The 27,980-nt window shown below is 39.1% G+C and overlaps 1 protein-coding gene across 1 annotated transcript in view; it reads left to right on the top strand.

The window, feature by feature from the left end:
* Positions 1 to 395: 395 nt before the first annotated feature.
* LOC121641929 (RNA-binding motif, single-stranded-interacting protein 3-like) overlaps positions 396 to 27,980 on the top strand; it is a 175,867-nt gene continuing 148,282 nt past the window's right edge. Inside the window, exon 1 of the mRNA XM_041988322.1 lies at positions 396 to 412. The gene's annotated coding sequence lies outside the window, so the exon portion shown is untranslated. The remainder of the gene's footprint in view (positions 413 to 27,980) is intronic.

Below are 27,980 nucleotides of genomic sequence, written 5' to 3'. Positions count from 1 at the left end.
CTGATATTTCTCCCTGTAGCAACTCAGAAACACATAGGCTACAGGTTATGATGGAGCTTGGAAGAAATAACTTCTTGAATAAAACTGAATTCCCTCTAAGGATCCCGTGGTGGAATCTCTTTTGTGAAGGATTTAGAAAGTGCACCCTGAGTACACTGAAAGGCCTGCAGCTGTGTTGAGACTGAGCTATGGTGAGTAGGCCAGCTGAAATCCTCTGTCTGCTGGTGTTATTATGACTAACTTCCTATAACCCGACCTCTTCACGAGTCAAGAGCCACCTCACAAAAAGAAGAATGCAGTAACAGGTTCAATGGAAAAATAAAGAGGGGAACCTGTCTGTTTTTTCTTTTTTCTTAAACCAGGTGGCTGTTTTCTGACAATGTGGGTGGCAGACGGCCCAGCTTTAGCAAAGGTCAGTGGTTTCTTTTCTAATATTTCTCTCCTGCTTGCTGATTTGTAAAGGCTTTCTGCTTTACTTTCTGTAAAACCTGGTTGGTGAAAATTCGCAGCAGTGAAGTGTGAATATTTCAGTTTATTCAATACCACAAATTTTTGTCTGATTTATTCTAACAATTCATTATAGACAGCTTATATTTCAGCTTTTCACATATAGTTGCTGACAGCCCAAGTCTGTCTTTTAAAGGAACCCTCCTGTCAAAAGATTTGCCTTCTTGACCCAAACTGTGAGAGATTGAGAGCAGCCTGCTGAAACATTTGTGGTCTTGGCTGGAAGTGAATGACTACAGATAGACAGGGATTAAGGATTTAAGTTCTGGGGTGGGGTGGTGGAGATGTTGGCTAGGGGTTCTGAATGAGGAACAAGAGGTGGGGTGAGATAGGGGTAAGGGTGTGGGGCTGGGAAACAAGACAGACTGGAGCTGAGAGTTCAGGCTCGGGTAATTGAGGATAGGAAGGGGTGGATGTCAGAAGGGCGCAATGAGTGTTGAGAAACTAGGGTTAAGTCTGGGACAAAAGTTGTTGCAACTTCAGTAAAACTACAGCTCTGCTTCAACAAAAGAATGTAGTTTTGTAGCTGCTTTGGGTATTTCTGACCCAAGCCATAAATGAAACACCAAATGTACTTTTATACAATAAATCACTTTAATGCTAAGTCAATATTTTCATAGAGGGATTTGGTGTTAGTGAGACTAAGAATTAGGTGGATACAATAGTTGAGGAAAAGGCTTGTATTTCTGTGATGTGGAGAATGTGGTGAGACATAAATCTGGAGCTGGTTTAGGGTCCATGAACTGAGGTTTGTGGACACAGAGCTGTTTTTTCTTTTTTCTTCCATCTTTTGGAGCTGCAGTGAGAGGCTGTTGTCTAAAAATGTCTGCTATCATTGAAACTGTTCTGAGTAGATAGATGGATTATAGATAAGCTGGAAAACAAAAGAGGCTGGAAAGCATTGGACCATGTGAAAGCACAGTTAACTGGCTTGTTGGAAAATTGGTCTGGTGGGTTACTGTAGGATTGGAATGAGGGTCATTTGATGCTATTTTGGCTGTTTCCAGTGAGGCTTAAATGTAAAGAGGGCCGTCCTCCTTCTTCTTTCTCTCTCTCTTTCACAAATACACATACTGCAACACAAACACTCACAGTCCTCTTTCATGCTAAGCCAGTTACATCCGACTCCGGGGAAACTTTTGGCAAGATGATATTATGAATGATACAGTGTGGAGTACAAGGTGACTCAGCTACAGAAATTCAAGAAAAGCCACAGTGGTTAGCTGGACTATGTACACACAGTGAAACTGAGGGAAGCACAGGAAGCAAATGTGAGTAAAAAAAATGTAGAAATCCAGTAAAAGAAAATGAGAAAGGTATTCTTGGTAATGTGTCATCAGAGCAGTTAATTCAATTTTCTTATTACAGAAAATGAATTATCTTGACCTTTTTTTGGGAATGATTTGACAAATCATGATTTTCCCTTTATTGTTCCTAATTGACACAAATACATGAAAGATTAACAACCAATAAAAATTTCATTCTTAATATCAATGAACATTCTTTCAGATGTGTATCAACTCTACAAATGTCTTTAATTATGTGAATTAATATATATGTATCTCGGGAAAAAAGTAGAGCCCGACCGATTGATTAATTAAATCGACCGATAATAGCCCTTGTCAAAACAATCATAATTGGCTGGATTTTTGCAGATTAAATGCTGATATATTCTTAATTTCTCAAAAAGGTAAATGTCAAGCGTCAGTCATGCAGAATGATGTCGTTGCGCCATTTGACCAATAGATCCATTCAATTCTCACTCCTTCAGCCAGGCTACACTACAAAGGCTGGAATAGCGGAGCATGATGACAGGGTTTAAAACGATGTTAAATTAATGATTCAACAGCTGCGTCCCAATTCAGGAGTGGTGTCTCAATTCAAGGTCTACACACTATGGAGTGTGCACACTACATAGGCTACGGAGTGTCCTACATAGTCTACACACTACGAAGTTTGCTTAATGTTCATACAGTGGAACAGCCTACCTAGCAGGCGAGAATTTCCCATAGCAACGCAGGATGTTGAATGACTTAAACCAGGCCAGGCCCAAGTTCAGGTGACAGAGTTGAGGAGAGTGGCCCGGAGGCTGAAACGACAGCAGACTTGCCTCCAGAGGGCAGCCCGGAGGCTGTGACTGCAGCAGCTGGATCTCTGGAGGGTTCAGCAGCATCCAACGGCAGAATAGGAGCAACCTCCTTGGAGGCAGGAGCCAGAGGAGGAGTAACTTCCTCGGTGACATAGACCACAGGAGGTGGAGGAGGTGCGACCTCCGAGGAGGTAGGAACCACAGGAGGCAAAGGAGGTGCAACGTCCTTGGGAACAGGAACCAGAAGCAGAGGAGGAGCATCTCGACCCGGGACCCCCTCAGGAACAGGAGCCAGAGGAGGAGTGTCTCGACTCAGGACCCCCTCAGAGACAGGAACCAGAGGAGGGATGTCTCGACTCGGGACCCCCACAGGAACAGGAACCAGAAGCAGAAGAGCATCTCGACGCGGGACCCCCTTGGGAACACTAGCCATAGGAGGAGCGTACCAACATAGGACCCCCTCGGGAACGGGAACCAGAGGAGGAACATTCCTTTCCGGGAACCCCTCAGAGACAGGAACTTCAGGAGGCAGCATGGACCAGGGAGCCGGAGTCGGACGCTGAAGTGCTGGATGGGACCTGGGCGCTGGTGTCGGACGCTGAAGCGCTGGATGGGACCTGGGTGCCACCATGGCATGCTGCAGAGCTGGTGGCGATACTGGAAATGTGAGCTGCTGGAGACACTGGAGGCATGGACCGTGAAGCTGGTGGTGACACTGGAGACGTGGGCCTTGGAGCTGAAGGTGATGGTGCAAGCAAGATCGTCTGGAACCTTGCCTCCTTCTGGCCACAGCCGGGGTCCATGCAGACCACTGAGACGTGCAGCTCCCAAACAGCACTGTCCATATCACCAGTCTTAACCCCCAGAATGGCAACTTCTCATGAGAATCTTCTGAAAGAGAGGCACGCCACTGAAGCCAGTTCACCAACTCTGCAGGGGTTAGGTGGGGGTGGCCTGCTGGGTCCATGTGTGGTCAGACCTTTCTGTCACATGTGGCAGAGGTGAGGACCTAAATGCAGGCAGACGAGGCAGGAGGCAGAAAGGTGCAGGTAAAAAAGTTTAATACCAAAACTCAATAACAGCAGCATTCCTCCAGTGGTTCATTTTGATCTGGTGTGGGTATGTTTGCAGGGCTAAATAGATGCTTTTCATGGAGTTCTGTGTGTCACAGAAATTCATTCGGCTATTTAGTAAAAAACACAACTGTGCGTAGTTCATGACAGATATTTAAGTGTTGACTATTTGTGTTAAATTGACACTGCTTCTGAACAAGGATGATATTTGTCCAAAAAGTGTAAGGGCGGCGCTTTGTCTTAAAAAAACCCCCAAACAAACAAAAAACAAATGTAGCTCAGCATATTGCTGACAAATACAGATAGACAGGCGTGAGTGGGGCACAGGCAGCATTTGATTACATTGGTATGAAGAGTTCATACTGTATACCACCGTCCTTTTTGCATTTTATTAATGAAGCTATATTGTTTGGCATATGCTGTCTTTCTCTATACAGTCTTGTGTTATAATAATAGGACTGGTTTATGACAAAGTAGGAAAGGAGTGCAGCTCTTCCAGTGCATTTACAGCTTTCATGATTTGCTATTATGCAAAATAACCTCTACCTTGCTGTGTAAGAGGACTTTCTTATAAAACAAAGGTTTGTGGAACACCAGCAACACTAATACCATTGCTCAGCCATTACTGTCCATCTCTAAGCAAACACTCGAGGTCACTGTACAACAATACTACAACTAATTTGAAAATTTGACCTCAAATATTAAATATCCAGCATGTTTGTCTTCTCTTTTTTTCTCCTTGGCGCTGCTCTATAATTGGGACTGACATTGCAGCTTTTGTCTGTTGTCCTGCCAAGCTGAAGACATCCAGAAACAGGCCTGGGATCAGATTGAGTCCAATATAATGCATCTCCTCTGTTATTGGGCAGACGCAGCTGGAAGGAAATAAAACGTGCAGCTGAAAAGCAGCACAACCCCAGTTTTGAAACATAGCCTTGCTGGCTGAACATCTACCCACTGATTTATAATCAGTTTTGTGAATATCTCATTTTTATCCATTTAATCCAACTTACAACTTCACGAAAGTACTCAACAAAGCATTTTCCTTTTTATTTTTAAAGTCATACATTTCCGTTTTCCACTACAACGTAGGACTTGAATGGAAAGCTAAGACAGGCTCAAATCATGAGTAAGCTTTTACTGTAACTGTGGATCATAAAACAGCTATTTTATGATACATAGAACAGCATAGATTTAATTTTATTGAAACCAGAAATCCTTCTTGAGCTGGAAACAACTGGATACGATGAATATCAAGGTTATTACATAACTGAACAAGCAGAAGCATCTGTACAGACATGATGCACCAACACGTTCTACATTTCATTAACAAAGAAGTCATTATCCAGAAGTCCATGAGCAGGGTTGTGCAATAGCAATATATTAGACAGGTAACAGGAGATTCACTTGTTCTCATGCCAGTCTGGCAGCTAAAGACAAGCAGAGGAGTGGAAAAGTGCTGAATCACCCCTAAGCTTCTGGTATCATGTACCATCCAAACTTTTGCAGTGTTGCAGTGACCTTGAGCAGCACAGGATGAAACGAGCCAGCGAGTGACTGAGGGAAAAATGAGAGAGAGAGGGAACCCTCCAGCCTGCTCCTCGACAGATAATCTGTCAACCCCCCACTGGTCCCCAGACTCGGGGAACATGCGGCAGACACACAAATGCTGTGTAGAACGCATACACACACAGCTCTTACCAACTGCCTACTCCAGCAGCACAGCTGAGTACCTGACAGTGAGGTAGCTGGTGGAGGGTGCATCTATCTCCCTTCTCTCCACCTTCCCCATCAGGTCCATCCATCACACGTTCTACATTGCGTTCCTCCTGTGTCTCTAACTTCCCGTCATTACCTTCATCTTTTTCCATATTCCTCGCATATTTTTTTGAGTTAGTCCGTCAGGTTGTCTTTCACACCTTGTTCTTCCATTTTTACATAAACTTCTTTAGTTTATTTATTTATATTCATAAGAAGGTGGAGTACACAGCACTTGGACTTTAGAATAGTGAAAGGTCAATCTACCATTGCCATTGTATTTCTGGGGCATCAACCCTGAAAACGCTTTCAATTTCTTGCCAACTATTAAGACACAAATGTTTGTCACTGTGACGTGCGTAGGAAAAATCATACAGATGTCAGTAGTCACAGACAGAGAGACAGTCTTCAAAACTTTCCGCCATTGTGTTTACTTCTGACCTATCGTGTTCATGCTCTTGTTCACATGAGCGCCACTGGTGTTCAAGTCGATATCACAACTTGTGCACGAAACATGTTACCTCGCATCAACGTGAGCGGCCTATGTGTCAAATGAACATTAGGAACGCGTGGCAGCCACAATATCTACGCAGACATGCCGCTAACAGCAACTACACCCCAGCAATTAGTCTACAGAATGCGAAGAAGCAGTGCCTACGAGATCTAGTCCCTCAGAGGACACCTGCAGACCCCGAAAACAAACCTTAGGTCAAAGCATTTACACAATGAGTGGGATATGTGTGTATTCTCACATGCACATATATAACACACATTAAAACAAAAACACTTGGTCAGTGTGTTTCTTGCTCAACAGAACCATTTTGCTTTGTGGATAGTTTTGTACAAGTTGTCCTGGGAGAGGTTTGATTTAATACGAGAAATGGAAACAGCTGTTAACTTGGTGTGTGTTTTGCTGGGTGGGTAGAGAACAAAATGAGTCAGTGGGTTGACATTAACTGGCAACTGTGCAAAGTGCACAGATGCATCGCAAAGACTCAACATGAGTCACTCCTCCCATCAGGGATGATGATTGCACTTACTGACTCAATTTTCAGATTCAGATTTGAATTATTTCTGTGGAAGTTGTTCTTGAAGCTGAGGTGAAAAGAAGGGAGGATGGAAAGAAAATACAAGTTTTTTTCTTTTTTATTTATAAAGGGACTGATAGAGATTGTGTTTGCAGAGAGAGATTTAGAATTTAGAGTGCACTTGGAGTGGTGATACATCCTCCACCATGTGTGATCACTTAGATCATTAGTGCTTGTATCGTTTGTTCTCATCGTCTCTACCCCTCTCCCGTCCATCTTTCTGCCAGCTTAATTTCCCCACAATGTGACGGCTAGATTTATCGATGTGTCCCCCTCTGAGCTGCCACAAGAGGCTGAGCCGCACAAATGTGATGAAGTGCTGTCCAAAATCCAAGAACTGCAGTCAAGTTTTCCAGTCTGTGCCAAGATCCATGTGAATATGAGTGGCAGCAGAAACTTTAAAAGAAACAAATTCAGCTTTTGAGATAAATGAGTTTGCTGTTTCATGGGATCTTGAAAATATGCTGTGAAAATGTTTCATACACTTTATATTTTTAGCTTGTGTTTGTGACGCTGTACAACCGAAAACAAATTATTTTGATCAGTCCCAAATGTATAATGTAGCATGAAAATGAGTCATAGCACAGCAGTTTTATTGATAAGAAAAACTGAATTCTGTCTGGTATAACATAAGGAGGCTGGACACATAGAGAAAGATTGACCCTGCTGAGTAATATAGAAAATGTAGAAAATATCATAATTTAACTTTATGTCAAGCCTAATAATAAATCACCCCCATGGTCCATATATAATCACTGAACAGTTATCCATTTGTTTTATTCTTGTCATTTCATTACCATTCTCATACTAATCATAAAATAAGTAATGTGGACTATTTTATGCAAATAATTTCTCATTGAGACAATGGAAGTTTAACAGAAGCTCCAAATTCATCAAATTTGTGACAAAACAAAAGGCATAGCTAATGCTTAATGACACATTTAATTTCCTTTATTGTTTTACACCCCTAGAGGATTTCACTGTTTCTTTTTTTTACTGGATGTATGTGAAGTGCAGCACTGTATCTGCATAATTTTAGATAGAGGGCTCTGAAGCAGAACCGCAGTGTTCAGAACGGGCTGGTAATGAGAGTCACAGAAATAACTGACGTGTCTGTGTGTGTGTGTGTGTGTATTTGAGAAGAACAAAGATAATTGAATGTAAGTGGTGCCCATCAACTGTGGTTGTATTTCTCTGTGGTAGTGAAACCTACTGAGATTTAAAAACTCATTTAGCTGTACCACTTCAAAGAAAGGAAAATATTATGTAAAAGCGGAGTGAAAGTGGTGGCATTCTGCTCCTTGAAGACGTGCACAAAAGACCTGGTGTGGTGAAAATTAGTTAGGTCTGCCATTTCACTCTATGTCTGTTCTGTAATTGCATATGTGTGTGCATTAATGCCTGTGTTTGTGCAGATGTGTGTGCTACTATGCATCTGCTCACATTTTGGTTTGGGCTCAGTGCATGTTTGTAGCCGTGAAATTAGTGTGTCCATTGAAAACACAGGAAGTTCTCAAACTGAAAAGATGAAAGACATTACAGCTGTGTCCGCTGTTTCGTCCCTGGAGTGTTGCACTGTAGCTTCACAAGCTTTCACAATGAAATCTCTGTCAAAAACTAACAACACAAAGCAGAAAAGTTTCATAAGCTCCCTTAAACAACAATATCAAAGCAAAAAACTTTTCTTTTTCTTTTTTTTAAAGATAAGTTTATATTGAGAAGGTTGTAATGAAGGCCAATAAAATCTATACAAACATTGAATTTCTAATGTAGTCCATATCAACTTTATGTATGATTATGCATTCATTTGATAACAGTTTTAGATAGAGTGACAGAAATAGATCATTTTTTATGAGACAAGGATCCAGACTTACCATGGCTTTACACCTGGCTCAAAAATTAATCAACTGATTCATTTTAGCCAGCAAACAATTGGAATCTGCAGTTGTTTGAGCCTGATAAGCTGATTAAACCCATTGTCATGCTTGCTGCACTGGTCATTTAACCAGTGCTCAATGCATGCTGGACTCATTGCAGTCTTCATCCTCAGCACTAGAAGTCACTAGTAAGAAAATTGCATTGGTACAGTGTAGAAATTGTACTAGATGAAACCCCACTGGAAAAAACATATTTAAAGGTAGCTATGGGCTGGCACACATGAACATGTGATTCTGCCTTTTATGTAAATCAAATGATCATTTTACCTGCAGACCCCAGTGGATGTTAACCAGCTAACCCAACAACCTTTGGAGAACAGCAAGGCCTTAATTCATTTTCTAAGCTGTGCATATTTAATTGGTTAGATAATAACAAAATATTTACTTTTAACAAAAACCTTACATTACTTTTGAACTGTATTGATAGCAGTCCCTCAACCAGTTGTAGTACTAATACTAATACTAATACTAATAGGTACTGATTACCTCAGACAGTGTCAGTTCTGCTTTTGGTAATGGATATTTTTCTCCTTTTACTGAGGATGTGTGCAAAAAACACCAGCTGTCACCATTCAGCACCAAGCACACACAGTGTTGCTCTTAGTAATGCTCCACTGGGTATATTGGGTATGTGATGTTTGTATGGAGAAATAACTGACTTCCCAAAACATGTAACAAAACCAAAAAAAAAAAAAAAAAAAAAAAAAGAAAAGAAAGAATTTGGCTTTGTGTGCTAACTTATTGAACGTGCCTTCAGTCATGTAAAATAATTACTTCTATGACTACAGCACTAGTAACTTGTGTAGCCTTTTGCACAGCAGATGGCAGCAGGATGTGTAAGAAGAGCAAAAGGTTATTTTTCCAATAACATTTGCGATTAAGAAAACACACCATGGTTTGAGATAAATAACTGTTGTTCACACATGTTACCAGAAAACATGCTTCAGGGCAGATTTGTGAAGGTACTTAAAAGTTATGACATTTGACTAACACACAACCTTTTTGTTGCTCATTTATTTGTTATTCTGTTAGATTATGTGAATGGAATAATAGAATTATAGCTTCAACTGACTTGGTACTAAGTCAGGGATGAGCTGGCTGAAGAAAAAAAATAAAGAGGCTTAGGGACTGGACAGGGGACTTAAAATAAAGATAATGCGCACATTTCTTTATATTGTTTAAACATTTTCTTCCCTCCAACATGTAGAAGTGGTTCTGACCATTTTGACATATTTAATTTATTACTTGAGGACAAGTAGTGAAGACAGAGCTTTTTTTCCTTTTAGATAAAGTGAGAATATATGCATTTTCATGGTGGAAAAGGTAGTGTTTCTTTGGTAGTGTTGCTACATGTAGCATTTCTATTGTTATTTCATTGATGTAAATGAGAATCTACTTTTATATATATTTAGATATATTTTTTGACATGCAGAAGTTGCTTTAAATTTTGCTAAATGAATGTGTAGACTGCTGTTTATCTGTTACTCAAAATATTACTCAAACTGTAAAATTTTATCAGATGAAGGGAAAAAAATTGACCAAAATGTAACAGCCTGAAAACACACACACACACACACACACACACACACACACACACACACACACACACACACACACACACACAAAAGGTTATAATCTAATCTTCACAGATAAAGTTGGAACAATCATACCCTTCGACGGGTCAAAGCACTATTATTATTACTATTACTGTCACTGCAAGGTCAGTGTGAACGCACAATGGTGTCACATTGTCAGCATTTACTGTTGTGGCACAGTGTTAATTTACTGCCTGTGAAGTTTTCTGAATTTAGACAGGAGAGCATTTTAATGAATTCCATTTAAGTCACATTATGTGCCCACAATTCAGAACCAGCTGTGCCATTATTATCTGCTTAAAATAGCCGTTTTAACTATAATGCTTAACATTGCTTATTGCTGCTGGAAGACTCGCAGGTATTGCACAACCTCAGCGAGAGGAGAGGGTATGTGCAAGAGGTTCTCCATTCGTGTCAAAATTAGTTAAAAACCTCGTAAGATGGCCCTGTCGAAATGACTGAGAAGCCACTTCTTTTTACATAAACTGACTGGAGAAACTCTAAGATGACTTGGATTATCTAAAACAGTGGTTCCCAACTTGGGGTCTGGGACACCCAAAGAGGGTCCCCCAAAGAGCATGGGGGTCCCTGAAGCTTTGGACATTAAGTGCCATTGTGATTAATGTCCGCAAATTGTCCCTATTTTAAAGGAAAAAAGTAAGGCTATATGTTGTTTGTTTAACTTCGGCTTCATCAAAGGACAGGACTCAGTATTTATTGGGAGAATCTCACTTTTGAAGCATTAAACCAAGCATGGTTTCATCATATGGAGGGTCAGGGGGTCCATGGCTTTAAAGTATTTGCCTGAAGGGGGGTCCTCAAGGAAAACAGGTTGGGAACCATTGATCTAAAACGTCACCTTGCAGCCACTAGTGCCCTTTTTGAAGCCCTTCTTGTTTTGTTCATTGATTAATTTCTCTTTGTTTTGTTTTAATGGATGCACCACAATTTCTGTAGCTCGGATGTCATCTTTCAGATTTACCTATGTGTGCATGAGTGCAGAGGAATAGAACATTTCCAAATGGCAAGGATGCTATTATGCATCCTTGCGGTTTCTATTAAAATACCTTCATCATCTGAAATAATAGCGATGTGCAGATATCTGAGGGGTGGACAGAATGTTGAGGAGATCGTTGCATGTTAGGTCAGTTGTACTGGTACTTTTTGTCATTTAGTTTCATGTAAGGCTTTAAACAGTCTTCCTCAGTTATGTGCACTTTATACACATAGTACACATAACAGTTTTTTTTCATTCTTTTTTTTGTATAAACTGTGAATCAACCTAACAAAAATATTTAAATGTAGTTTTACATAAAGAGCTGTGTCGGTGTTGTATGTACGCTGACTTGTGTTACTATTGTTACAAGCCTTTGGTCATTATTGAAAAGAGCTGGTTGTGCCTCTGTTTGTAAATCAGTGCGGTTTTGGGTCCTGGCCCCTAAAGCTGGACACACCTATGGCTGCTATTTAGGATTTGTATGCCTACAGTCTAAATATGCCTGAGACAGTAAATCTGCTTCTTGATATTTAGCTTGTCTATTGCCTATTTCTCTTGATGTTTATGAAATGTGTTTGTACCTTATATAGAGTGTACTTGTACTGTGCAATTGATTGGAAATTACCTGAAAGGCATACAATAGTTGTCATATTGGAACAGAAGCCAGTTTGAGAAGTTAAAGAACTGTCTCTAGAGATTATAAAATGGCTCAGTCATGGGACAGATCTGGGGAATGATACACACACCAAAAAAACTAAAATAAAAAGGAGAGAGGTGACCAGTAACCCAAAAGTCACAGTGAGGTCCACAGATCCTGTAGGTGAATGGGAAAAAAAAACAACTATTACCACAGCCCTCTCTGCTTCAGGTACTTATAACAGAGCAGCTATATACAAGTGTCACCAGCTGGTTGGAGTTTTAAAAAACACCTTCATGAAACACAGATTGTGAGAAACAATATTCTTTGGTCTGATTAAGCTAAATCTACATTTTAATGTCAATTCTAAGCATAAAATCCTGAGCAAACCAGGCACTCACAAGTAACATCCCAATGGTGAATGGTGTGATGATGGCAGCATCAGGCCACAGGATGATTTTTCAGCAGCTGGAGGGGGACAAGGTAAAGCTAGATGGACTGCTAAACGAAGTGAAGTACAAAAATTACTTTAATGACTCAGGATCCCAGGAACAAAGATCCTGAGGAGACAGACAACACAACACTAGAGTGGCTTAAAGTAAGGTCTGTGATTGTCTCTCAGTGACTCAGCCAGAAGTCTGACTTGAACCCAGTCAAGTAAAACCTGAAAATGGCTCTCCACAGATGATTTCCAACCAATGTGACAAAGCTTGAGAGGATGTGCAGAGAAGAATGGCTGAAAATCCTTTAATCCATGTGTGCAGAGCATGATGCATTAAAGACAACTTCAGGTTGTGATTTATGCCTAAGGTGCTTTAAGTGACTGAGTGACGGCCTTTGAAAACCCACAGTGGTACTTCACTTATCTTACAATAAAACCATAATTTATTTAAATGATTTTAGCCTAAAACTGCAATGTAAATGAACTGAGCAGCATTCTTTAAACGAAAGTCTGTAAATATCTAAGAAATTAGGAGACCAGCTGCTTGGCTTTTGGGAGAGGAATATCAATATCCAATACTTGTCTAATACAGGATTCTAGCTGCTAACAGACCTGGTTTTTCTTTGCATTTCATTATGAGCAAAATGCTTTCAAATGGTAAAAGGTCTGGACTGCAGGCAGGCCAGTCCAACACTTGATTTCATCCACTAAAAAGCCATTCTGTTGTTTATAGATGCAATATGCAGCTTAACATTGTCCTGCTGATATGCATAGCTTTCCTTGATAACGACATTGTCTGATTGGGGGCATATGTTTCTATAAAACCTGTATAAGCCTTTCAGCTTTGATGGTGTTTTTCCATATGTGCAAATTACTGGTTCCAGCGACACTAATGCACCCTCATACCATCAGAGATGCAAGCTTTTGAACTTAGCCGATAACAAGCTGGAGGATCCCTTTCTTCTTCAGTCCAGTTTCCTCATCATCTATGATTTCTTAAAAGAACATTATTTTAATTTGTCTGACTACAGAACAATTGTTCCCCTGTTGAGCATTTAAAAGCCAAAGAAGAAGGCATTGTTCATGGATTATGGTTTAAGATCACTTATTCTCTGGCCGATGGTGCTTTGACCTGCATATATCCACAAACCATGATTTCTATATGTGTTCCAAGGTCTATGCAGGGATTTTCATGAAAGCACCATGCCTATTTTTCTTATGCAGGGCTGCCTGAGGGCTTGAAAATCACAGGCATCCAAACCTTTATGTTGAGGAAAGAATTTGTTCTTTAGCCCTACTTTTTTTTATAGATACATAAAATTGTTCTTCTTATTTCCAGCTATGGATGTTTTGTTTGTTATGTTGGCCTTATGTTTGTGCCTTCCTGTGTTTTTTACTCAGTCATGTTCGCATAAAATTAACGGTAAAACTAAGACCATCATTTACACTTTTGCGAGTTGTGTTACTCCCTTTTCCCCCTAGACCTGCTCTAGGGACATAACACAAAGAATTTTGTTAGTTAAAAAATTAGTAGGATATTAATTGCAGACCGTCTGCTAGTAGTATAATTTCCCTCAGGGGAAAATTAAACAATTTTTCATTAATTTCAGAACAAGTCACAGTCATGAGGGAATTTAATTCTATTTCTGGTCTTCTTAACACCATCGGAGCAATAGACTAAAGCACTAAAGCACTCTCACCAAATACCTTCCCTCAACCACAAGAAATATCTCTCCATAAATGTTTAAGTCACCAGTGACTCCCAGATCTACCAGCTGAATGTGGTCTTTGATAATTAAAATTTACTACAACAGTGGCTTTTTATTAAAATGATTAGTTTAATTAGAAGATCAAGGTAATGCCCTGGCCGCCTGGTTGCTAACACCACGGACCAACCTTCAAACTCACTAGAAGTTGCAGTAGATGCACCACTCACTTCATCGGTGCACCCCATCTTAAAAGGATGCTGGATGTGTTTGGACACAGCAGGTCCAAACTGACTTACAAACTGTAGAAGGTAAAGTACGTAAAAAGAGATTCAAGTCTGGTTTGCAGTCTGGTCTTGGCAAACAGACCAGCACATTGGTCTACTGTGGTTGTTTTAAAGTGCTTCATAATTAAAGTTGGATTAGATTGGAATGATTGCTCTACAATATATATATATATACATTTCAGAGATTAAGGACTTTCTAACAGTCTTTATTATTGAGGGTCCCAGTAGGTTTACTGAGTCTTTGTTGCCCCCATTCCAACTTTTGAGATCTATTGTTGCCATCAAATTTAAAATGATTTTTTTTTTGTTTTTGTGAAATATTATAGTTTCAGACTTTTAATGTTTTATATATATATATATATATATATATATATATATATACAGTCATGGACAAAATTGTTGGTACCCTTCGGTTAATGAAAGAAAATATCACAATGGTCACAGAAATAACTTGAATCTCACAAAAGTAATAATAAATAAAAATTCTATGAAATTTAACCAATGAAAATCAGGCACTGCTTTTCAACCATGTTTCAACAGAATTATTTAAAAAAATAAACTCATGAAACAGGCCTGGACAAAAATGATGGTACCCTTAACTTAATATTTTGTTGCACAACCTTTTGAGGCAATCACTGCAATCAAACAATTCCTGTAACTGTCAGTGAGACTTCTGCACCTCTCAGCAGGTATTTTGGTCCACTCCTCATAAGCAAACTGCTCCAGTTGTCTCAGGTTTGAAGGAAGCCTTTTCCAGACGGCATGTTTCAGCTCCTCCCAAAGATGCTCAATACGATTTAGGTCAGGGCTCATAGAAGGCCACTTTAGAATAGTCCAATGTTTCGTTCTTAGCCATTCCTGGGTGTTTTTAGCTGTGTTTTGGGTCATTGTCCTGTTGCAAGACCCATAACCTGCGACTGAGACCAAGCTTTCTGACACTGGCCAGCACATTTCTCTCTAGAATCTCTTGATAGTCTTGAGATTTCATTGTACCAGCACAGATTCAAGACACCCTGTGCCAGATGCAGCAAAGCAGCCCCAGAACATAACAGAGCCTCCTCCATGTTTCAAAGTAGGGACGGTGTTCTTTTCTTCATATGCTTCATTTTTCCATCTGTAAACATAGAGCTGATGAGCCTTGGCAAAAAGTTCCATTTTTGTCTCATCTGTCCATAGGACATTCTCCCAGAAGTTTTGTGGCTTGTCAACATGTAGTTTGGCTTTTTTATGATTTGTTTTCAACAATGGTGTCCTCCTTGGTCGTCTCCCATTAAGTCCACTTTGGCTCAAACGACGACGGATGGTGCGATCTGACACTGATGTTCCTTGAGCTTGAAGTTGACCTTTATTCTCTTTAAAAGTTTTTCTGGGCTCTTTTGTTACCGTTCGTATTATCCGTCTGTTTGATTTGTCATCAGTTTTCCTCCTGCGGCCACGTCCAGGGAGGTTGGCTACAGTCCCATGGATCTTAAATTTCTGAATAATATGTGCAACTGTAGTCACGGGAACATCAAGCTGCTTGGAGATGGTCTTATAGCCTTTACCTTTAACATGCTTATCTATAATTTTTCTTTCTAATCTCCTGAGACAACTCTTTCCTTTGCTTCCTCTGGTCCATATTGAGTGTGGTACACACCATGTCACCAAACAGCACAGTGACTACCTGTAGCTTATATATAGGCCCATTGACTGGTTACAAGATTGTAGACACCTGTAATGCTAATTAGTGGACACACCGTGGATTAACACGTCCCTTTGGTCACATTATTTTCAGTCTTTTGTAGGGGTACCATCATTTTTGTCCAGGCCTGTTTCATGAGTTTATTTTTTTAAATAATTCTGTTGAAACATGGTTGAAAAGCAATGTCTGACTTTCATTGGTTAAATTTCATAGAATTTTTATTTATTATTACTTTTGTGAGATTCAAGTTATTTCTGTGACCATTGTGATATTTTCTTTCATTAACCGAAGGGTACCAACAATTTTGTCCATGACTGTATATGTATGTATATATACATTTCTAACCTTGAGTCTGATTTAATTAACTTAAAAAGAAAACATAATGTTTTAATTACATTGGATTGAGGTAAATATGATCCAAACAATTCCAATGTAAGTTTGCATAAATTTTTCTAATGGCATTTTAACAAAGCTTAATTATGATATAGTTACTTTCCTTTGAGATGGTTTCACTGTCAAATCCCCACAGCCGGCTCTACTGTACTCATTTGAGATTTAGACCCTTCCTTTCTGACAGTTTTATTTTTATATTTTTTAATCTTTTCTTTTTTGTTTTTAGTTTTTTACTTACAGTCACGATAGGTGAATAATAACAAAGCGTACTGGCCTGGAGAACTTTTATAATTACATGGGAGGAATTGCATTTAGTCATGCTAACGTGACAGAAGTGGCTGAAGGGGACAGCTCTCCAAGTCTAATTAAACAAAGAACCCATTCATGACATACTATGAAACATTTATTATATTCCATATATACACTCTCTGCGTTTCACTTCACCTTAGTACATGACAGATACTCAGAGTGTCTATCAAACCTCTGCCTTCACAACACAAATCGCCTCAGATCTTTTTTTTTTAGTTGCTATTTTCTTATGTTTTGCATATTTTGCAGTTACTTGTTACTGAAAATTCAGCTTTTATTTTTCTCTAGTGCTGTCAAAGAATATCCCCCCTCATGCTTCCTTTGATTTTTTTAAAATAAACATAGAAAAAGATAGATGAAATATGCTTTAATGGCCCTTAAGAAAGCTTTTCTTTAGCTTAAAACTACTGCATCACACATCAGACTTGTATCATCATCATAGTCGCACATGTACTTTGATCAGACATAAAAAAGAAAACAATAACCACTTTGTAATTCAAGGGTGCTGGCAGCACATCCTGTTACTTACTTATTCAGCTTAAGGATTTTTCTTTCCTACAGTAAGACTCAGGGCAACGTTAAAAAGCAGATTATGTCTCAATTTCCCATAATCAATAATTGCTGACTCATTGTGTAATCCTGCACTACACCAGACTGTAAGAGGGATATGGTTTCCTTGTTGCATTTTAAAGCTGGGTGATTAAATACCACTGCATGACAAGGACAGTATAACTTAATGGCTTCTTTTTTACTACAGATGTTAAATCCTTGCTATGGCCCCCGGTGAGCAATATCTTTATATTCAGCGGCCAGCAAAGCGGCGAAGGCAAAGATACTGTTTTTCACGGATTTTTCTTTTAAAGTTAACAAGGGCAAAGCTTGACATATTTTGTGTTAACAAGGGAAGTGTCTCCCTCCCCTATACGCAAATCGCCCCTCTCCTGTTAAAAGCCAAAAGGGTATGAAGCAAAAGCAATTGCTGTGAGGAATGAAAGCCATTGAGTTTAGCTTGTTGGGTTTAATGGAGCAGGAAGGCTACAGTAGAAGTAATGGCTGAGGCTGAGCTTAGCTACAGGCCTATCAGGTACCACAGGGACAAGAGAAGAAGGTTACATCCTGCAAGATCCGACTATCATTTTACCGCAGGCATCTATTCATTTTTTTACTTTAAGTACTACACTTAAATTGTTTTGGCTTTGACTCAGCTGAGGATACTGTAGAATATTCCACTTCTGCAACTAGGAGAGAATACTTGGGAATAGTTAAAGCAAAGGTTTAACCAATTAAACTAAATATTTTTATTAAGCTAATAAATCTCAGCTGCTCATCATTGCAATGGCTTTGTAATTTAAATTTATTAGTCTTAATGAAGCCCAAAGATTTAAACTTGTTGATTTTAAAGCCTGAAGTGACTAATTGTTGGAAGATTGAAGAAAAGCGCCAACTGATGATAATTGGCCCTGACACCATTAGAAAGGTGTTGTTGCTTGTAATAGTCAGATTTATGCCTGATATAGTTTGTTTTAGAGGTTGAGGTGCAATTCTCTGGGCTTGTCAGTGTGGCCATGATGACTACAGTGGCAGGATTTGTTGTGTATAAAAAAGAAGAGATTACACCTCCCCTCTCCTTTCCTCTCTGCTGCCAGATGGCTCCTTCTTAATCAAACTCTTGTACCTCAGAGAGGTAAACACATTATGCAGCCCTGATTACACTGGCTTGGTGAAGCGTACTGTATGAATGTGTTTTAAGGTCTTGTTTTTCATGACAGAATGCCCATATGTGTTTGAATGTGTGAACAAAGTAAATATTGTTAAAGTTGGAGCATTGGGATTCACACTTGAGTACCACGAAGAGTCCACTCCCTCTACTGAAGAGGGAAATCTTAAACACGTAAAGTAGGTGCAAAGATAATCAATGAAAATAGAAGCAAAGAATTACTCATTTCATACTCTCCATCTTGGAACGTAAACAATCCCTTATGCCCACTGTAGCTATGGAAACGTTTGCTACCCTGGGCCCCTCATGTGGCTACACTAGTCTGTTCTGCACTGTGGTATACTACAGTTATCCCTGCCAAGAACTGAGGCAGGCATACTGCTGTCATACATTCCTACAAAACCCCGAAAGGACCCTGTCATATAATCCAACCGCTCTATAAGCCCCCGGGCTTGATGTCACACAGTAATGTATGTCTAGCTGTGAAAACACTGACATTGAGGCAAGCCGTGTAACTTGCTTTGGCAGGGGGAACAAAGCCGAGTTGGGCTGCAGCTCTAAAGTCTGGCAACCTGATAGTGGTAGAAGCAAACAGAATGGTTTTCACAGGACTCTGCTTACAGAGTGCCCAGTGACTGCGGTGTGGCTCTGCACTTCTTCAGCTCTGGAAATTCTGAGGGATGAGAGTCTCCATGTTACATGGTGTTGAGTTCTAATGACTCATTTACTGAGAAACTAAGCTTTATTTTCTTTTTTTTTTTCTTCTTCTTCTTCTTTCTTTCTCAGAAGTGATGGAGAGAGGTTGACTAGCAAATAGTGTGTGGGAAGTTTTAGAGTGGCAATGCATTATGTAGGCCTTAAATGTTGCCTTGAAAAGCTTTTTTGGCAAGTCAAGAAATGGAGCTCTCAGATGTATGTCATGGCACAAGATCAAGGCTTTACTGTACAAACATTTACCACTGTTTGAAGAAAGGATCTTCCAAAAACTGAAGGCAAGTTTGTGAGTTTCTAAATCCTACAATATCAAACAATAACAGAAGCCCATATCAGTACCAGTCCTCCATCCAGTTAAGTGCTTTATTTATTCACTCAAAAGTCACTGTGATGTCTTGATCAAAGAATAGAACTTTATTTGTTATTGCAACAAGTGCAACAAAATTGCAAACCCTTAAAAAATTAAACCCTTTAAAAAAAAACATTTTCAAGAGTTCTTTTGGCATCTTTCATTTGGTTATCTTATTTAGTGCCATTTGTGTTTAAGCCTTCTGTGTCTTGGTCTATGAAGATTTTATGTTGTACTTCTTGACACCCCAGATATGTTGCAGTTCAGGAATACTACAGAGGATAATGGATTGTTGGTACTGTGAAAGTAAACATAATGTGTGCCTTTTCTTCTCCAAACATTTTCTTTTATTGTGTTATATGTTTACAGTGTTTAGCTGTGGATCACAGACTGATAATTTATCCATTTCAACACTGCTAAATCCACCTGCAAGGTAAGGTATCCCCCCCCCCCCCCCTTTTTAGTTTCACATAAATCTGTTTTCTAACCCATCTTAAGTAATGAGGCCATGTAACAGTTTCACATTCCTTCATATAAAGTATTAGTAACTTAAGGCCACACCCTCCCTCATTACAGAAATACATATCATATGATGATGATTGGACTCACAAAGCATCTGATTTTGGGTTGGAAAATGTGCATAGAAATAATTAACCAGTAATAGTGTTTCGTTCAGAAGTAATCTTTTGTCTGGAAAGTAATGAGCATGTTTAATTTATTCAAAGCTCAGTGCTCAAAGTCAGGCTTCACAGATTCAAATGTCAACCGACTGTGTGATATGTTCATATCGACAGTTTGATTTTTTTTCATCTCAGAAGAGATGGGATGCACAGCAGCAGCTTTAGTTGGAAATATGAACAAAAATTGTCTTACACAGCTATTGTTGTGGCTCAGGACTAGGCTGCCCTCTAAAATATGTACCTCTACGTCTAGTGTACCTCTGATATTCATCTGCTTAGGGCAACAGTCTGCTACTTTGAGACAGATTGAGATGTCTTGTCTGAGTTGGTGTAGCTGATAGTTTGGGTGAAAATAAACAGAGCGTTTACACGCCTCAAAAGATGTGATTGAATACCTGAAGACAAGTAGCTACAGTAAACCTTTACCAGACCATTAGACCAAGTACTGTCACTGTCTAAACACACCTGATCTAAACAATTTAGGAAATACTAATACAGCTAATATTTTCCTGGATGTGATTTGTCTAATATAGCCAATGACCTTAGCCAGACAATACCTGGCTTGCTCAGGTATTTGTGCCAAAATCTGGTGGAAGATTTTCTTTTTCGTTATCAAATTAAGTTCAGATCTACAGTCATGTCGTTTGAATAGAGTTCTGTGATGATGTTGAGTTCATGATGCCACACATAATTAGCAGCAATGATGTTAGCCTTTGATGAGGCCTGATGAGATGTAGTAAAATCATTCATGCATTATAATTTTTGTGGTGAGCAACAGCGGAGGCGTTGAGAGAATTAATTCTATGAATATGAATGTTGAGTGGGCATCATGGGAGTAAATGTGCTTACTCTATTGATTAAATCTTCCATCAGTCACCAAGCAGTCCCTTCCCCTCTCTCTACCTCTACACACACACACACACACACACACACACACACACACATACACACACACACATCTTTACTCATCTCTGTCAAGGCGGGCTCAGTGGAGTGGTTAAATTGTCCATAGCACGTAAACGCTCGTTTATAAAAGCCGACAGACGTGGCGGTCGTTTGCTGAAATTAATTACCCCTCTGAGCCGCAGCAAGCATGGGCTCCAGTCAGTCAGTCACGGTCCAACACCTCACTGGCCCTGTACCTGCAGAGAGACAGAGAGGCAAGGGGTGCATGGAGGGTAGCAGTGGACGGACAACTAGAATGACATTTTTCCAACACTGTATCTGATTTGCAAGACAGCGATAGGTAAAAATTGAGTGTAACCTCCTTTTAGGTGATGGTATATTTTTCTATTACCGTAAAAAAGTATTAGCACCAACTGTCCCCCAAGTTTTGAGAAAGCAATATAAGTCCAATACATGACAAATAGACTCGAGAAAAACAAAATAAATTAAACTTTCACATTTTAAGCTGTGAAACAGTCCTTCCCCATATTTACCCTGGGCACACGATCGACTGAGAGCTTTGCGCTGACACAGCCCCAAGAAAATAATGTGATACAGACCATGGTGACATCAAGTTAATCAGAATGTGTTCATCTGCAGCTAGAATAACTTAATGAACTTCAGCAGTATCTGATGCAACACTTTTCTAACATTAATAAAAGCTTCATCTCCTGTCTAATTTGCATAATTGTTCAAATGAATCCACTGATGCGCTGTTCTTTTTTTCTGTTTTAATAAAGTGATGATTTGTGTTGAAGTGAGCCGCAGCATGCTGCTGAGAGGAGACAGTGGGAGGAGGAGGGTGGATGGGAAGACAGAATTGGAGGAGTGGGATTTGCAAAGGGCCTAAGGTGATTTGTCACCAGTTTGATTCAGTCATGTAATGAAGCACACACTGTTGTACAAGGGGTTATTGGCTTGAAGTGATATTTCATACGGCCTCATGACAGTGGAGATGGTTTCTAATGTGTTCCTCATTTTGTGTAACCTAATATCTCCCTTGTCTTGTCTGTCTGTCTCATTGACTGAGACATCAGCTTGTTCCCTCAGCCTTTAATCTATGCATTACAGTGTCCATTGCCAACTCTTTGCATCCCATTTTAGATTAGTTAAATATTGCCACAGACACCTGACATCCTCATCCACACATTGTACAGTAAATGGTTTATAAATGCCTGGTGATTATTGAAACATGGTCTAAGTGTATCATCTACTCCCAAATTATGTGCTCATCTTTCTTGTATTTTATCCATACATTTCTTTCCAAAGACTAGCACAGAATTTATAGATACTGTACTGACAGAGCTACCAGTTTTCTTGAACCAACCTCTGCCCTTGTGAAATTTTTATCTGAATACCTCTCTGTTGTAGGAATTTTCAATGAATCAGTAACCTTTTATCCAAAAGATCCTCTTGCCTTTTACTCCACGTGATATCACTATTGCTGTCTTTGACAAAAGGTTTGTGAAAAAAAGTATTTACAATCTACAGCGTTGGCTGATGTTTAAAGGGAAGCTAGCATGCTTATTTGTGTGGATTTTTACTGGCTCACAAGCTGCTATTATAGACTGTTATCACTGATGTTTTGATCTTGTTGTGCTTCAAACTCATCTTAAAATTTATCCAATTAATTTATTTCTTATAACTCTGCAAGATTCACAAATGTATTTATGAATGACACAATTAATTTATTAGTAACAGAAGACTGAAATATACTATTCAGTGTTCATTACACACAACAGAACTCTGATGCATTTTAATTTGGTCTGTGATTCTTTTTCAATTTCTTTGAAATCAACTTCTACAGTGTTATGCTTTGACACAGAGTGTATTGAGATACAGAAACATGTTCACAGCATTTAATATCCAAAGTACCCAAAAGCATAACAGCCTTCATCATTCTAAAATGACAGAAGTTTGGAAACTCCAACAGACTGACTGACTGCCAGACTGAAGAAATGGGGATGGAAACCCTTGGTCAGACATGTAACCAACCAGCCATTAGTCATAATAAATTGCTGAAAGATGGGATACTCTTACAGAGATAACCATCAGTGCAGTACTGTACCAGTTTGACATTCATGGTTACTTGGCTAGAGAGAAACTATTCTTCAAAGGCACATTACAACCCGGTAGAATATGACAAAAGGTAACTTTATATGATTCCTACACTATAAAATACAAAATCATTTGATTTGATTAAATAAACTTCCTACTATTTGCCTGGTAGAAACCAGGAAATAATCATCACCTATTTGATACTATTACTGTTTGGCATGGCGATGGCAGCATCATGATGTGGTGTATTTTTCCCTTTTTCTACAACAGAAACAAAAAGATTTGTCATAGAAAATAATAATCAGTAAAAACATCCTCTAGATATTTCAGGATCTCAGGCTGAGGTAAAAGGCTTACATTAAAAAACTAATAATATTTCAAACCAAGATGATAGAAGGAAGGGTTTTAGGAAAACTCTTAAAGGCATTGCATGTCAGCCAGAGTCTAGACCTAAATTTAAAAGAGAACTTAAAGTTGCTCCCCATCTTGCAAAGAAAACTGAGAGAAAGTCCAAAAGAAAGGTGTGCCACTTTTTTGGGATCATTACCAAGAAGAACTAAAACTGCTAGTACTGCCAAAGTTTCTTAAATAAAGTAAAGGGTCTGAATAGTTACATAAAAACAATATGCTATTCTTTTGAACCATTTATGAAATTATATTAAAACCTCCTTTTGGATTTTAGTTGTGGAGGTTCAAACATCACTTAAAAAAATAACTGTTTAGTATGAAAACATAAGAAAGTTGCTGTTTACTTCCTGGTTGTACCTTGAGAAGATGCTGGCTGCCTCAAACCTTCTAAAGAACAGATTAGTAACGTATGTTGAACCGAGGACTTTTGGTACACTTAGTCTTTGAATTTACTCAAATTTTTTTGTTGAGTTTGCGTAAACACGAGTAAACATGTTAGTGGTCATAATGTTAACATCATTACAGACAAAACTTTTGCTGTGACAAACTTTCTAGTTTCTTTTTTTTCATATTCGCTCTGAGTGAGGTTGTTGCAAGTGATAGCCCAGATAAGGCATGTAACAACGAGCTATTCTTCAGAATGAAGACTTTGAGGGGGAAATAAATAATTTTCACACCCTAAACTAAAGCAGCATTGCCATCACTGGGTCTGGGTCAGTTTGTTTGGTAAACCCTGATCTCTTTTGTGTTTCCACAGTTAACCATACCTTCACCCAGTAGGCGGTCTATCAGCTGCTTAGTGACAGATACGTCAGCTACGTAGTAGCATGATGTCATAGCATAACACCTTGCTTTTAGTTATAACAGAGAAGAATGCGACACAAAAACAAGGGAGAATGGTGGACATAAAGTAGTTTGTATTCTTTCTCTTTGGTATGTGGTTTTAACCAACAACAAAAAAAATCATTGCATATTTATACATCACGCTGCTGCTTTGTTCTTAGTACCAAGTTGCACAGGAAGGGATGACTCTCTGGACCAATCAACAGACTATAGTGTGTTAGGCTCCATATTTTTGTGCTGGATCAGTAAGTTTGGTATCCCAACCCAAAAAATTAGGATGGTTTGGGTCGGATATTCTGGTACCCTTCCCAGATTTTCCTTGTAGTAACGCAAAGAAATGCTTACGACCTGTACTCTAGTGAACCTGACACATTGGTGGAAACAGGGCTTTATGGACTTGTGATGAGAGGAACAATATTGCTATTAACACTCCCCTCCCTTAATCCACTAACCCTCCCTTACCACCTGCACAGTTTATACGCTGATGACCTTCCCACCACTACTTCTTCACCACCCTCAACTATTGAAGAGCTGTGGTCCTCCAACCACCAGAGAGGCCATTCTGAGGAACTTCCAAGGTCCTCTGGCCTCCTGAGGAACAAGTCCAAAGAAATACCAAGGTCATCTAGCTATCAAGGTAGCCAGTCTGGGGAACATTCAAGGTCCTCTAGCCACCATATACAGTAAGTAGATAAGTCTAAACAACCTGCAAAGCCATCTAGCTCTCATAGAGCTAGCACTTTTTTAGCCATCAGAAGGGCCGATAAGAAAGGTTATTAACATAACCAGACGTGATCAAAAATAAAGATAGAGCTTGGCCTCATCCAGTGGGAACATACATAATATAGAGTCATCAGGCACACATATAGCTTCATGCAAAGCAAGATGAGGTGCCTCAAGGTTATAAATTTTACTATGACAACCTCTTTACTTCCCTTGCACTCCTACATGAGATGACTAAGAAGAGATATGGAAGCTGTGGGACATTGAGGGAAAACTGCTCTTTGATGTTCCTTTCAAACCAAAAAGCGAATTCATGAAGTTCCCCCAAGGAACCGCTGAAGTACAAAAGCAAGGTAAGATGCTGCTTGCCTGCCAGAAGGACAACAGCATTTGTCACTATGATCATATCAATCCTTTGACAAGGACCTGGAACTGCCTTTAAAAAACAATCACCTCGTATGAATATGTCAATATTTTAATGTGCCTCTGATGAATTAAATAAATTTGATTGTACAGATTATATCAATTCCAAGCAATTTATTGGTGACTTGCAAATGTTTTCATATTGAATAAGCAATATACTGATGATGGTGACAAAAAATAAATACAAAAATCAGATCAGCCAGTTTAAGGATACAAATGAGAATAATGCTCTTTGCTTTTGGGCTTCTTCAGCAAAGTTCTGATTCAGTAGCAGCTGGTCTTTAACATTTACTGAAAAAACATCCATCCATCAGTCTTCATGAGTTTGCTAAATCACTCAGTCATTCAATTTCAGAAGAAAGGACACTCCCTGCATTTACATGGAGCTCTTATGATCCAAATCTGGGTGAAACCTTTTCACGATCGGATCAGCAGGAAAAAAAAAACAAAACAAAAACAAACAAACAAAAAAAAAAAACATGTATACAGTCATTCTGATCATTTTATGGTGTATGTTGTTTCTGTGCATGCTTGAACCATGTGGGGGTTACGTGGTGTAAGGAGTTTCTTGGAAGAAGGCGGCAGCAAAACAGAACAGGACTGTGGCAGATACAGCGTTTATGTTATGAACTGAAAGAGTAAAGGATTATTGAGCATTTTGATGGTCAAAATGTTCAAAACTTTTCGTAAGTATTGTGCATGTCAAAAGCATTACGATTGTATTAAATCTGTCCATCATGTAAATACAGCTGATTGGATTACTTTATCTAGAGTCCATGTAAACATCTCAGCTAGAGTCGCTGATTAGATTGATTTCAGTCAGACACATGAAATGAAATGAATCAACTTGTGTGAAAAAAACTTAAATATGCAACTGGCATTCCTATATTAAGTTAATATATACACTAATGAGAAATTAGTTGTTGTTTATATGTTTCTTATTTGATTTCCTGAATTAAGGAAACCTTAAACTGTTTATTCTGCAGTCTCTGCAGCACCAGTCCCTGTACTTGTATCTCACAAAGAGACAAATTCCATCATGCTGTGTGTGGCAATTGGAGGTAATAGTCCATTTACCAGTTTAAATCTGCTATGAGGAAATACCAGTGTGTGTGTGTATGTATCTATGATTATATCCTAGCAAGCGTTTTCCCTGAAAACCAACCAGAGCAGCTTCTGTGGAAGAGAGCTATAGTTGTTATGACCTCTACTGTTTTCCCAGCTGTATCTGAGCTGAGATGTGAAGCTTTTTTACTTGTCTTTTTTTCTGGTTCTGTGTTTGTTGTACATCTGGTGGTCAGTGATGAGAGGAACACATCCCTGAGACACAGCGTGGCCTTTCCTGCTCCATTTGAAAAGTGCTTTGATGACTGGGAGCTTTACAAACACGCAGTGTCAATGGAAAGGCTTTGATATTTTGCTCCAGCTGTCAGGTCTTGTCTGCTATTTGTCAAACACTGGAGTAGAGAATCTGTCCCTCTCTAGAAAAGGGTCTTTTCTGCAAAGAACTTCAGATGCAGCAGACAGACATGGGCTCCTTAGAAGCTAGTAGGTAATTAACTTGTCCTTAAGACAAAATGATCATGCTTAAGATGTAATAGAAGTCTATTTGAAATTGAAATGAAGGCAATTAACCAGTGTGTATTTACCAGCACAATTACATCTGTCCTGTCAGTAGATAAGGTAATTAGGGAGCTTTACTGTGGCAGTGTATGGAGACAAATGCAAAGATTGTGCCTCTCTCAAAAGCACTGTACTGTGCAGTTGGAAGAATCAATTCTCTCTCTTTGGATATTTCCAAACTGCTCTGTCAGCAGACTCTTAAGATTCCAATGAAAATTTTGGCTCATGCGTTACTCATATAAAATACACCCACATCCCTGGATTTCCTCGTTTGGTATTCCACACACGGAGCCCTTGTATGAAAGTATAACCTTTCTTCATGTGCTTGGAACACCACTACAAAGATTCAGAAATGCAGACCCCTTAAACATAAAGGCAATAAAGTCTGCTTTGCTTGCAGAACTCCCTCCACACAACTTGCTTAAACATTTCAGTTTAAATTTAACACTTCAACAAATGCCCGATGAGCTCATATGGTAATTTTTTCTACCATCTAGAAGTGTGTAAATAAAGTAAACTGTACCATGTGCCATGTTACAGTATAATAAAGTAGTTTTTTTTTTTTTTTTTTGCTTGTTTTTACTTAAATTACTTCATAAACTCAGCGGAACTGATTTAAGCATTACTCGTCAGTGTTAAAATGACGCTAGAAAATCTGTAATTCAGCCTGAATACAAACCTGAGTTTTATAATACATGTAAAAGTTCTAGTTCAGCTGAAATCTAAATCTAATGTCTTAAAGGTAGATTAATACACCCAAATAGTGCAGTTGGGGGTTAAACTACCCATACATGTCTACATTCACCTGGATTAAAGCTGGCTTAGGTGCTCTGTACGTGTGCTGTGGTTCCTGCTCCAGGCTTTGACCTGGAAGCAATAGAATAAGAGAAAAAGGTAACAGCCAGGCTTTTGGAGGATCTTAGTTCAGAAACACATTTACATCATCAGTCAGTCATCAGTCTTGTATATTATCCTTAGGTAAGTAGCGGCCGCAGTGG

Source organism: Melanotaenia boesemani, chromosome 6, assembly GCF_017639745.1.
Source record: "Melanotaenia boesemani isolate fMelBoe1 chromosome 6, fMelBoe1.pri, whole genome shotgun sequence".
Lineage (NCBI taxonomy): Eukaryota > Metazoa > Chordata > Actinopteri > Atheriniformes > Melanotaeniidae > Melanotaenia > Melanotaenia boesemani.
The sequence above is the reverse complement of the archived record's forward strand: the minus strand, read 5'-3'. Positions and strand labels throughout refer to the sequence as shown.